This window comes from Schistocerca cancellata, chromosome 5, assembly GCF_023864275.1.
Source record: "Schistocerca cancellata isolate TAMUIC-IGC-003103 chromosome 5, iqSchCanc2.1, whole genome shotgun sequence".
In the NCBI taxonomy this organism is placed as follows: Eukaryota; Metazoa; Arthropoda; class Insecta; order Orthoptera; family Acrididae; genus Schistocerca; species Schistocerca cancellata.
The window spans coordinates 647,576,436-647,590,887 of NC_064630.1; positions in this window are offsets into that span (position 1 = coordinate 647,576,436).

The following is a 14,452-nucleotide window of genomic DNA, read 5'->3' on the forward strand; positions in this document are numbered from 1 at the left end:
GCTATATTTTCCAAATGTTTACAAAACAATCACATCCCCTTCAAAATACTCTCGATTACAATTAATACATATGTGCCTCCGTTGCTTCCACTGTTCGAAACATTTTTTTAGTCACCTTTTGAAATGGCTGGCAGCTCCTATCTCATTTTTCCTTGTTCCTTTTTTTCTCTTCTTCTTCTTCTTCATCAAAACGCCTTCCATTGGCTTGACTGTTGCTTTGTTTCTGGGTTGTATCCATAGCACCACGACTCATCACCAGTAATGACCACTGGCAGACAATCTGGATCAGTTTTAAGCTGTTGTTTCAAAGCAGGACATGGGTCAATCCGACGTTCCTTTTGTCAGTCAGAACCCGAGGAGCAAACTTGGCAGCAACCCTTTTCATACCTAAATCTTCCGTTAAAATCCGCTGAACCGAACTCCAAGGTAACCCACTAATCTCTGACAGTTGGTAAATTGTTTGTGGACGTCTGTGAGTGCAAGCTCTAGAATTCTTTTGCAATATTTTCGTCGATTCGGGCAGTTGATAGACGTCCAGAACGAGGTCTGTCATCAATCGACATGTCGCCGCCATTTTTAAATCGAGGAAACCACTTGTACACTTCAGTTTTTCCCATAGAGTCACCTTGATATATTGTTTTCAACATTTGAACTGTTTCAGCAGCACGTTTACAGAGTAAAAAGCAAAATTCCCTAGCTGCACGTTGTTCAGTTAAAATTGCCACCATAAAAAGCGAAACAAGAACAAAAGAGCGCTATCAAAAACAATCACTGCATATGAACGGAACAAGCCAGGTCGCAAAGCAGGTGGCATTGGATTAGCAAGGAGTTGCGCTATACACACCTAGCGGCAGAAATGCGTACACACTATTTCACTGAATTCTATACCTGCCTTCTTCCAAGGCTCTTTCCAGTGCTACGGGAAAAAGTACATAGTTCCAATGAAAATAGTATGGTATCATAATTCGACAGCACTAAACACAAGGAGTGAATACAGAAATTACTATTATTATCAATCAAAACTGTGCCATAAGTAATGTTTAACATAAAGTTTGAAAGAATAATAACCTTAAAAACAATTTCAATATGGCTCCCAGCATATACACGAAAATAAAATTGCAATTAAACTGCACAAAAGCTATCGAAAGCAGAAAAAAATCAGTAGTGCAAAATCATTTCCTACAACCTGAAATTACTGATACAGCTAGCTGATTCATAATACCAGACATTAGGGAAGCCTAAAAGGATGGTTTACTTATTTAAAATTTGTATAACTGATTTATAATACAATTTCTTATTAACACTGTGCAAAGATTTCCTGCCTGCGTCGTACATTCAAGGAGATCGTGCACTGAAGATGTCTTTGAAAGGTAGGAAAAGAAGATGGTTTTCCCGCTGTATGTGAGCTAAATTGCTCTCTTTTAGGATTCGACAACTTATTACATTTTTGATAGAAACTGAGTATATAATATCAATACGTTATTTGCTTTATTCGCAGATAGGAATAAGAGACTGTCTCCCATCATTGCATGTTCACAATGCCTCAGTTTCCATATCTATTGAAGTCTAATACGCTTAGTCCACTATCTGTCCGCAGCTCGTGGTCTTGCGGTAGCGTTCTAGCTTCCCGCGCACGGGGTTCCGGGTTCGATTCCCGGCGGGGCCAGGGAATTTCTCTGCCTCGTGATGACTGGGTGTTGTGTGTGTCTTTCATCATCATTTCATCCCCATCGACAAGCAAGTCGCCGAAGTGGCGTCAACTCGAAAGACTTGCACCAGGCGAACGGTCTACCCGACGGGAGGCCCTAGCCACACGGCATTTCCATTTCCAGTCCATTATCTATGAATTTCATGTGTGGCTTTACTTCAACAATACTCTGTTGAAGGCATTATACTGTGCGGATAACCTATAAACATGTTCAGTATATGTTCAGGATAAGGTTCAGAATATTACCGTCTTATCGATTTTAAGTGCAGTCGTTCGGTATAAATGGAGTGATGAAGAAGAGAAGCTGGCATGTGTGGCCGAGCGGTTCTAGGCACTTCAGTCTGGAACCGCGCGACCGCTGCGGTCGCAGGTTCGAATCCTGCCTTGGGCATGGATGTGTGTGATGTCCTTTGGTTAGTTAGGTTTAAGTAGTTCTAAGTTCTAGGGGACTGATGACCTCAGATGTTAAGTCCCATAGTGCTCAGAGCCACTTGAAACATTTGAATTTGAAGAAGAGAAAAACCATCAAACATGGGAGCTTTTCATTTTTTCTACTTTTTGTGAGGAGTAATGAACTAACATTTGTAGCGTCCGAATTTTTATTATGACGCTTCTCAATGATTGATATATATTATGTGATCAAAAGTATCTGGACACCTGGCTGAAGATGACTTACAAGTTCGTGGCGTCCTCCATCGGTAATGCTGGAATTCAATACGGTGTTGGCCCACCCTTAGGCTTGATGACAGCTGCCACTCTCGCAGGCTTACGTTCAGTTAGGTGCTGGAAGGTTTCTTGGGGAATGGCAGCCCATTCTTCACGGGGTACTGCACTGAGGAGAGGTATCGATGTCGGTCGGTGAGGCCTGGCAAGAAGTCGGCGTACTAAAACATCCCAAGGTGCTCTATAGGATTCAGCTCAGGACTCTGTGCAGGCCAGTCCATTACAGGATTGTTGCATTGTCGTGTAACCACTGCGCCATAGGCCGTGCATTATGAACAAATTCTCGATCGTGTTAAAAAATGCTATCGCCATTCCCGAATTGCTCTTCAACAGTGGGAAGCAAGAAGGTGCTTAAAATATCAATGAAGGCCTGTGCTGTGATGGTGCCACGAAAAGCAACGAGGGGTGCAAGCCCCCTCTACGAAAAACATGACCACACCATAACACCACTGCCTCCGAATTTTACTGTTGGCACGACCCATGACGCTCCCCGGGCATTCACCATACTCACACTCTGCCATCGGATCGCCACATTGTGTACCATGATTCGTCACTCCACACAACGTTTTTCCACTTTTCAATCGTCCAATGTTTATACTCCTTACACCAAGCGAGGTGTCGTTTGGCATTTACCGGCGTGATGTGTGGCTTATGAGCAGCCGCTCGAGCATGAAATCCAAGTTTCCTTACCTCCCGCCAAACTGTCATAGTGCTTGCAGTGGATCCTGATGCAGTTTGGAATTCCTGTGTGATGGTCTGGATAGATGTCTGCCTATTACACATTATGACCCTCTTCAACTGTCGGTGGTGTCAGACAGTCAACAGACGAGGTGTGCGCTTTTGTGCTGTACGTGTCCCTTCAAGTTTCCACTTCACTATCACACCGGAAACAATGGACCTAGGGATGTTTAGAAGTGTGGATATCTCGCCTACAGACGTATGATACAGGTGACACCCAATCATCTGACCACTTTCGAAGTCTGTGAGTTCCACGGAGCGACCCATTCTGCTCTCTCACGATGTCTAATGACTACTGAGGTCGGTGATATGGAGTACCTGGTAGTAGGTGGCAGCACAATGTACCTAATATGAAAAGACGTATGTTTATGGGGTGTCTGGATACTTTTGATCACATAGGGTATGTATCACTTGACGAAATTCAAAGTTCCAAGTTGTTGCGTTGTGGTCTTCTTTTCATGCACCACTCTGCGATATCATCTGCTGTGCTGGTCTCTCTCTACATAACTACTGCAACCTACATCCACTTGAATCCTTTTTACAATAGTCGAGCTTTGGTCTCCCCAAACATTTCTCTCCAATATCTAATTAACTATTCGTTGATGCATCAAGAAGAGTCCTGTCAACCTATCCCTGCTTTTAGTGAGGTTCAGCCACAATTTTTTTTTCTCACAAACTCGATTCAGAATCTCTTAATTACCTGAGCTACACATCTCATTCTGAGTGTACTTCTGTAGCACCACATTTCCAAAACGTCTTTTCTCCTCTTGTCCATGCTGTTTATTGTCTCCACTTCGTTTCCTTATAAGGCTACACTCAAGATAAATGTCTTTCGGAAATGTTTCCCAATATTCAAAATTGCATTTTATAGCCTTTTGACTTCGGCCAAAGTCAGTTATTTTTTGCTTTCCAGACAGCAAAAATCGTCTACTATTTTTAAGATCTTATTTCCTAATCTAAATCCTCAGCATTGCTTAATTTAACTGGTCTACATTCCACCACCCTTGTTTTACTTTCATTGATGTTCATCGTATAACTTCTTTTCAAGACACAATCCATTCTGTTCAAATGCTCTCACAATTCCTGAGCCGTCTCTGACAAAATTACAAGGTAATCGGCAAGCCTAAAAGTTTTTACTCCTTCTCCTTAACCTTTAATTCTTTTTGCAAATCTGTCCTTGGCTTCCAGAAAAGATGTTAGCAGCAGCAGCAGGAGCAATAATTCAGAACCAACTCTCGCGTGTACACTGCTACGACGTTAAGAGCGTGAACCAAGGGTGCTAATAACGAGTCTCGTATAATGCTAACCACCGAAGAAATTCGTAATTTCCCTTTTCTGCCTTCACAGACACGGAATTCTCACGCTAAGGACGTCGCAGCTGTCAAATGAAGCATTTAACCCGACAGTGAAAAAGATGTTCCGATCCATACTGGAATAATTAGTGTCTGCATATTTTACACTTTCTCTCGTTGCGGAGTGACTTTCATTTGAAGTAAGATAGCGAAACGAGTCTCTTCAATTGCTCATCTTAGAGCAGAAGCGTTAATAATTCATGTCTTGTGTCTTTTCAGCCGAGTTTGAGTCCAAGTTGAGAGCTGTGCCAGAAGAATTGAAACTACGTGAGTGGTGCAGTACATAACATTGCTCCCAAAAGCATACGGTCCCCATTTCTCGTCAGACGTCAGGTCACCACAATGCGAGAAGCTTCTGCGCTACACTCCCAGGTAGTAATCATGAAATTTGCATTCGGATATACCCTCATTTATTACATAGGAACTGACGGTTATCAAAATAATGTAACGTTCCGTATGAAGTGCCAGAATTTTCGAGTTACGTCACTAAACACCATCTGCCTAGTTGTAGCGGACGAAATGACACTCATCGGTGCAATAGCGAGTTCTTAGCTTTGCTTCTGGAGGGGCCGAGATGATAGTGCAACGTACACTGGAGCGCCAAAGAAACTGGTACAGGCATGCGTATTCAAATGCAGAGATATGTAAACAGGCAGAAGGCGGCACTGCGGTCGGCAACGCCTCTATAAGACAACAAGTGTCTGGCGCAGTTGTTAGATCGGTTACTGTTACAATGGTAGATTGTCAAGATTTAAGTGAGTTTGAACGTGGTGTTACAGTCGGTGCACGAGCGATGGGACACAGCATCTCCGAGATAGCGATGAGGTGGGGATTTTCCCGTACAACCATTTCACGAGTGTACTGTGAATATCAGAAATACGGTAAAACATCAAATCTCCGACATCGCTGCGGCCGGAAAAAAGATGTTGTTAGAACGGGACCAACAACGACTGAAGAGAATCGTTCGACTTAACAGAAGTGCAGCTTTTCCGCAAATTGCCATAGATTTCAATGCCGAGCCATCAACAAATGTCAGCGTGCAAACCATTCAACGAAACATCGATATGGGCTTTCGAGCCGAAGGCCCACTCGTGTACCCTTGATGACTGGACGACACGCCTCGCCTGGACCTGTCAACACCAACATTGGATAGTTGATGATTGGAAACATGTTGCCTGGTTGCACGAGTCTTGTTTCAAATTGTATCAACTGGACGGACGTGTACGGGTACGTAGAAAACCTCATGAATCAATGGATCCTGCATGTCAGCAGGGGACTGTTCAAGCTGGTGGAGGCTCTATGGTGTGGTGCGTATGCAGTAGGAGTGATATGGGACCCCTGATATGTCTAGATACGACTCTGACAGGTGACACATACGTAAGCACCCTGTGAGATCACCTGCATCCATTCACCTACATCTACATCTACATCTACACGATTACTCTGCAATTGTGTATTCTGACGGACTTGGGCAATTCCAGCGGACAATCCCCCACACGTCTGGAAGTGCTCCAGAGTGGCTCCAGGAACACTCTTCTGAGTTTAAACACTTCCGCCCCCCAGCGGACAATCCCCCACATGTCTGGAAGTGCTCCAGAGTGGCTCCAGGAACACTCTTCTGAGTTTAAACACTTCCGCTGGCCATCAAAATCCCCAGACATGAACATTATTGAGCTTATCTGGGATGTCTTGCAACATGCTGTTCAGAAGAAATCTCCACCCTCTCTTACTGTTACGGATTTATGGACAGCCATGCAGTATTCATGGTGTCAATTCCATCCAGCATTACTTCAGACATTAGGAGAGTCCATGCCACATCGTGTTGTGGCACTTCTGCATGCTCGCGGCGTCCTACATGATACTAGGCAGTTGTACCAGTTTCTTTGGCTCTTCAGTGTAATCTCATGGAATTACATTTTCCAGGAGATATATTGAGTTTCAACTTTATCTTCGATAAGGATAGAAGCCGTAGTAATGGGTTAAAAGAACTGGAAGGGGAAAATCAAGGTGCGCTGAGGTGCGAACTGAAGTTTGTGTTATGGAGGGCATTGGACTAGGGTAGTCCGTGAGCTGTGTAAGCCACAATGGCGGTGTAGTGGATAACACACCTGCTTCGTAAGCAGGAAGCCCATATTCAAGTCCCGCCCTTGGCATGAATTTTAATTCATTACTTCAGCTTTATCCTCACCGAACATAAAAATCAGATCACTTTATTACGATTTGAACAAGATGAAATACTTAACATTGTAGCAATCCATGCCCACGTGGATGCCATGAGTATTCATTACTGTCAGTCATCATTACGTCACTTGACACAGAACAAGATACAAGTCTCTTCTCACAGAGTAGAACTGACTGTAAACCTTTATGCAGCATTCTGCCTAACACAATTATCGCACTGCTGTCTTGGTGGAGAGACGAAGCTGTCGTCTTCAGTGATGACTGCTGACTGGGGTTGAGCGGCACTTCGCGCGGATGTAAGTAGGCAAGTGAGCTGATGCGGTGGTGAGTGGAAACTCTTCTGGGCTTGTCTACGCTGCCGTCTCTCATCCGTCGTTACTTCTGGCGGCGACTACGTTTACTTATGGTTTAGTTGAGAGGTACCAACCTTGTCTTGGCACCTCGTTCTGTGGAGAACACTATAGGTCTTGCGAGGTGCGACAATAAAGTAATGAGACTGATTTTCTTTGCAAGATGTGGCAACCCCGCAGGCTTGGATAGGCACAATATCTTTGACCTTGGTCTATAAGCTGCTTCTAGTCCAAGCAGCACATCGATTCAAATGCTCAGTTGTGAGTTGTGCTGCAATAAGTTAACCCGTATTTGTGTCTCTTGTCATGGAAATGGAACCGCATAATATTGCGCAATGGTGTGCCATTTCTTCTTGCATTAAATTGGGTGAAAACGCGATGTCAACTTACGGCAAGCTTGAGAAGGCTTTTGGAGAGGAGGTTATGTCAAGAGCTCAAGTTTTTCGTTGGCATAAAATTTTTAGTGGACGCAGAACGAATTTTCAAGTCAAAAGTGAAATGCATGTTTGTGTGCTTCTTTGATTCCAAGGGAATTGTTCATAAAGAGTGGGTACCTCCTGGACTAACAGTTAACCGATATTAGTACAAAGAAATTTTAGAAAGAATTCATAAAAGAGTTCTTCGTATCCGTGCCAACATTACTGATAATTGGATTCTGCATCCCATACTGCTCTGTCAGTACAGCAATTTTTAACCTCAAAACAAATTTCAGTACTATCACAGCCACCTTATTCACCAGATATCGCTCTGTGCGACTTTTTTCTATTTTCAAGAGTCAAAATGGCGGTCAAGGGACACCATTTTCAAACAATACAAGATGCCCAAAAAGCTGAGACGAAGGTCTTGGAAGATATTACAGAAGATGAGTTCCAGAAATGTTACCATCAATGGCAGAAGCGCTGGAAAAAGTGTGTGCAATCAGACGGCAACTACTTTGAAGGAGACAACACTAAACTTGACTAAAACGGTTAGCAAGATTTTTTTTCATATCAGTCTCATTACTTTAATATCGCACCTCGTACATCAAGTCGTGCGTCCAATAGTATACTGGTCATACATGGGAAAACACCCACAACTCATGATATACTGAGCAGGACAGTCAGCTGGTCATTATTCCTCGGGGAGTTTCTGTACAGAAGTACATAGTTTTCCCCCTACGCGGCGTCGAAATTCGAGAGTGGTGGAGTCAGAGTTTCTTGGGATTGTGTTCGTATTAATAATACAATCCAATTTGAAGAATGAGTATTTTCTGAGTAGCGATGGATGGATAGAGGAAACAGAGGATAATCTCTTGCAAAATAATACTATGTTTACTAATTATGACATATATTTTATAATATGTACCTTCTAACTACAATGTGGGTAAATGCGAGATTATGCCCATAATAATGAAAGAACTCTGCAGTATCCGATTACAAGGTTAGTGGTCAACAGGCCACGGCGTGCCAAACCACACGCGAGTACGACGTGCGGGTCGAATACGGACCAAGGCTCGACCTATCTCTGCTTTGGTCGATCCTTGTCGGAAGTACTTGGTACAGAGTGTCATTTCATTTACCACTGCGGCGCGGAATTTTTCTGTCGGAACGACTTTCTTCAGTTCAGCAGAATTGTGGTGTCAGCACTGTTTACCCTTCGTTATACGTTCATGGCATGAAAGAAGTTCACAGGTCCTGTGACTGTTTGCACAAGAAGAGGCAGTCCAGCAATCTCTCATCACAAGCCTTTAGAAGGATAAGATTTCTCAATACTGCATAACAGATATACACTCCTGGAAATGGAAAAAAGAACACATTGACACCGATGTGTCAGACCCACCATACTTGCTCCGGACACTGCGAGAGGGCTGTACAAGCAATGATCACACGCACGGCACAGCGGACACACCAGGAACCGCGGTGTTGGCCGTCGAATGGCGCTAGCTGCGCAGCATTTGTGCACCGCCGCCGTCAGTGTCAGCCAGTTTGCCGTGGCATACGGAGCTCCATCGCAGTCTTTAACACTGGTAGCATGCCGCGACAGCGTGGACGTGAACCGTATGTGCAGTTGACGGACTTTGAGCGAGGGCGTATAGTGGGCATGCGGGAGGCCGGGTGGACGTACCGCCGAATTGCTCAACACGTGGGGCGTGAGGTCTCCACAGTACATCGATGTTGTCGCCAGTGGTCGGCGGAAGGTGCACGTGCCCGTCGACCTGGGACCGGACCGCAGCGACGCACGGATGCACGCCAAGACCGTAGGATCCTACGCAGTGCCGTAGGGGACCGCACCGCCACTTCCCAGCAAATTAGGGACACTGTTGCTCCTGGGGTATCGGCGAGGACCATTCGCAACCGTCTCCATGAAGCTGGGCTACGGTCCCGCACACCGTTAGGCCGTCTTCCGCTCACGCCCCAACATCGTGCAGCCCGCCTCCAGTGGTGTCGCGACAGGCGTGAATGGAGGGACGAATGGAGACGTCTCGTCTTCAGCGATGAGAGTCGCTTCTGCCTTGGTGCCAATGATGGTCGTATGCGTGTTTGGCGCCGTGCAGGTGAGCGCCATAATCAGGACTGCATACGACCGAGGCACACAGGGCCAACACCCGGCATCATGGTGTGGGGAGCGATCTCCTACACTGGCCGTACACCACTGGTGATCGTCGAGGGGACACTGAATAGTGCACGGTACATCCAAACCGTCATCGAACCCATCGTTCTACCATTCCTAGACCGGCAAGGGAACTTGCTGTTCCAACAGGACAATGCACGTCCGCATGTATCCCGTGCCACCCAACGTGCTCTAGAAGGTGTAAGTCAACTACCCTGGCCAGCAAGATCTCCGGATCTGTCCCCCATTGAGCATGTTTGGGACTGGATGAAGCGTCGTCTCACGCGGTCTGCACGTCCAGCACGAACGCTGGTCCAACTGAGGCGCCAGGTGGAAACGGCATGGCAAGCCGTTCCACAGGACTACATCCAGCACCTCTACGATCGTCTCCATGGGAGAATAGCAGCCTGCATTGCTGCGAAAGATGGATATGCACTGTACTAGTGCCGACATTGTGCATGCTCTGTTGCCTGTGTCTATGTGCCTGTGGTTCTGTCAGTGTGATCATGTGATGTATCTGAGCCCATGAATGTGTCAATAAAGTTTCCCCTTCCTGGGACAATGAATTCACGGTGTTCTTATTTCAATTTCCAGGAGTGTATATTCGCATAAACGACGGGTACTCAAGAGTTGCTATGGATCGACGTTACAACACAACGCAGAAAGAATTAAAAAATTTTGTTGACGATGAAAAAGCAAAAAATTAGTTCGATCGACAGGCGGTATTCATTATTCCGTACATCAATAAATACTTTGTGCCAAATTTGCAGGGATGGAGACATGATGAATTTGGAGTTATGAATAGTAAATTTTCTAAAGTCAACTGCATTATTCGACTGTCGATTGCAACAGTTTCCGATGGAACTGTACGACGAATATGGACGTTTTATATCACAGGATGAACATTGATAAAACTGTCAAACTGCAGGGACGGATTCCTGACTGGAAACGGAGGAGAAAAATTCCTATGATTACGTGTCCCCAAATGCATTGTTGCCTCGGTAGATGGCGTTGACGAATGAAACTTCCTCTGATCACGTGCCTTGTGTTTTGGTGTTTTTAGGCTGTTGTACTGATGCAAAGTACCAAAAAGACAGAATGGTCCGGTATTCATGCTGGGAACAAAAATACACTACTGGCCATTAAAATTGCTACACCACGAAGATGACGTGCTACAGACGCGAAATTTAACCGACAGGAAGAAGATGCTGTGATATGCAAATGATTAGCTTTTCAGAGCATTCACACAAGGTTGGCGCCGGTGGCGACACCTACAACGTGCTGACATGAGGAAAGTTTCCAACCGATTTCTCATACACAAACAGCAGTTGACCGGCGTTGCCTGGTGAAACGTTGTTGTGATGCCTCGTATAAGGAGGAGAAATGCGTACCATCATGTTTCCGACTTTGATAACGGTCGAATTGTAGCCTATAGCGATTGCGGTTTATCGTATCGCGACACTGCTGCTCGCGTCGGTCGAGATCCAATGACTGTTAGCAGAATATGGAATCGGTGGGTTCAGGAGCGTAATACGGAACGCCGTGCTGGATCCCAAGGGCCTCGTATCACTGGCAGTCGAGATTCGCATTGACGGCACTTTGAACAGTGAACGTTACATTTGAGATGTGTTACGACCCGTGGCTCTACCCTTCATTCGATCCCTGCGAAGCCCTACATTTCACCAGCATAATGCACTACCGCATGTTGCAGGTCCTGTACGGGCCTTTCTGGATACAGAAAATGTTCGACTGCTGCCCCGGCCAGCACATTCTCCAGATCTCTCACCAACTGAAAACGTCTGGTCAATAGTGGCCGAGCAACTGGCTCGTCACAATACGCCAGTCACTACTCTTGATGAACTGTGGTATTGTGTTGAAGCTGCATGGACAGCTGTCTGTACCTGTACACGCCGTCCAAGCTCTGTTTGACTCAATGCCCAGGCGTATCACGGCCGTTATTACGGCCAGAGGTGGTTGTTCTGGGTACTGATTTCTCCGGATCTATGCACCCAAATTACCTGAAAATGTAATCACATGTCAGTTCTAGTATAATATATTTGTCCAATGAATTCCCATTTATCATATGCATTTCTTCTTGGTGTAGCAATTTTAATGGCCAGTAGTGTAGATGGTGTTTGTATACGGCCAAGCAGATGGAAATGGTCGCGAGGCAGCACGGCTGTACCGAAACAAGTACCCTCACGGACACCAAACACATCACACAACATTTCAAGCCCTCTTTGGGCGTCTGTGTCATCAATGATACTTTCAGTCAGACGAAAGTGCAGGGAGGCGCCACAGTGTCCGTACATCAGTTTGGAGGATCGGTTCTACAATATCCTGTGATAGCAGAATGTGTTACAGCAACAACAAATTTCGTTGTCCGTTGCTGTAGTGCCAGTGCGTGAAAGTAGCAACAATTTCCGTTGCATGTTGATGTGCCTACTGTTGTCTATGAAATGTTAGAACTTTTGCCATTTTAGATACCGACTAGCACAATACGTAGTAAAAGACAGTCGCCAAACAATTTCGTTGTTGTTAAACGAGAACGTGATAATATGTAACTTTATTTCTTAGTCACTAAGAACCCCTCTTACATAGTTTGCTCTTAAACTAATGATCACAGATATTTTTTTATTCAGCCTGAAAATTAGAGGTGGTAGTTACTGGTGGTGCTCATAATTCGTCAATGAGTTCTTCAAAAAAAATGGTTCAAATGGCTCTGAGCACTATGGGACTTAACATCTATGGTCATCAGTCCCCTAGAACTTAGAACTACTTAAACCTAACTAACCTAAGGACATCACACACATCCATGCCCGAGGCAGGATTCGAACCTGCGACCGTAGCAGTCGCGCGGCTCCGGACTGAGCGCCTAGAACCGCTAGACCACCGCGGCCGGCTCAATGAGTTCTAGCGGGAGCCATACTAGGACGACTACCATTGTACAAGTATGTTGCAACATACTGAATATGCCTTATAAGCATTTTTTTTTTGATCGGTTTGATGCTGCCCGCCACGGTTTCCTCTCCTGTGCCAACCTTTTCATCTCAGAGCAGCACTTGCAACCTAAGTCCTCAGTTATTTGCTGGATGTACTCCAATCTCTGTCTTCCTCTACAGTTTTTGTCCTCTGCGGCTCCCTCGAGTACCGTGGAAGTTATTCCCTGTCATCTCAACACACGGCCTATCATCCCGTTCCTTCTTCTAGCTAGTGCCCTCCACCTGTTTCTTTCCTCGCCGATTCTGCGGAGAACCTCCTCATTTCTTAGCCCATCAGTTCTCATAATTTTCAACATTCTTCTGTAGCACCACATCTTAAACGCTTCGGTTCTCTTCTGTTCCGGTGTCCCCACACTCCATTATGCACTTCCACACAATTCTGTGCTCCGAACGCACATTCTCAGAAATTTCTTTTTCTCATTAAGGCAGATATTTGATATTAATAGACTGTTCTTGGCCAGGCCCTCTTTGCCTGTGCTAGCCTGCTTTATTATGTCTCCCTGCATCGTCCGTCACGTGTTACTTTGCTTCCAACGTGGCAGAATTCCTTAACTCACTGCCTTCCTTGTCACCGATTCTGATGCTACATTTATCGCTAATCTGTACCGCAGCTCATTACTTTCGTCTTTCATCGGCTTACGCTCAGTCCATAGCATGTGTTCATTAGACTGTTAGCGACAGCTGTTTGTGAGACACTGCAATCCTCGTGCATACATCTGCTTGACAGATGTGCTGTTTACAGAGGTAGTGGTGCAATGACGTGTAATTTCACATGGCGGACACCGCTGCTATGCTTTTATCCTTGTAAGAGGTGCTAACCGTTACTAACAACCATTTTAAATAGGACTGATATGGGCATAATATAATTTCTGAGTCGTGATTTGATGTGAACAGTGGACGCTATGCGTTTCTGGAAAACTACGTTGCACACGATTCACACAGAATCGATATTTTAAGGAAGTAGTTTTTTCGTTTTACAGTTTGTTACCATAATTTATCGTAGAGAAACCTGCAAGAAGGATGTATGTCATGCACTGGAAATATATTTCTTACATTGGAATATTAACAGCGCTGAATTCCATACTAGTAATAGGTCGGAAACTGCAGCGATCTAACATCACAGCCTGTTTTAAGTGCAGAATCGTGTAACCTTACGAGTGCGTGTGTTTATGTTGTCTCTTGCCAGCACCCTCCTGGTACTGATCCCAGTCACTAGAACAATACTTTAAAATTGATAGCGCAGTTGATGTACATAAAATGCCTCGAACTCCATCTGTCTCTACCTCCATCATGCATAAAAACCACCTGTTTCTTGTTCTTCTTAACCGTCTGCTATTACGTCACAACACTTTCAAATCTACTACTATACAGGGTGTTATCCTCCTCGACATGGGCGCGTCTGGAGAAATCTTGACCACTTGGATGGGCGAAGACTTGGCAAGCTCCATTCATTCACGAGATGTGGAATGTAGCGGTCTACTTCTGGTCAGCTGAAGATTAAATCGGCAATGGTGCTGCTCGGCAGGTTGGCCAAAGACTGTGTGAAGGGGTCTTTCTGTCTCTAACTTTATCCTAAGACTGTGAGAATGTCCTGTGACTTCTGTCTGCACAGAGATAGATCATAAATTATGCACTATGCTTAAAGTGCTGGAAATACACTCCTGGAAATTGAAATAAGAACACCGTGAATTCATTGTCCCAGGAAGGGGAAACTTTATTGACACATTCCTGGGGTCAGATACATCACATGATCACACTGACAGAACCACAGGCACATAGACACAGGCAACAGAGCATGCACAATGTCGG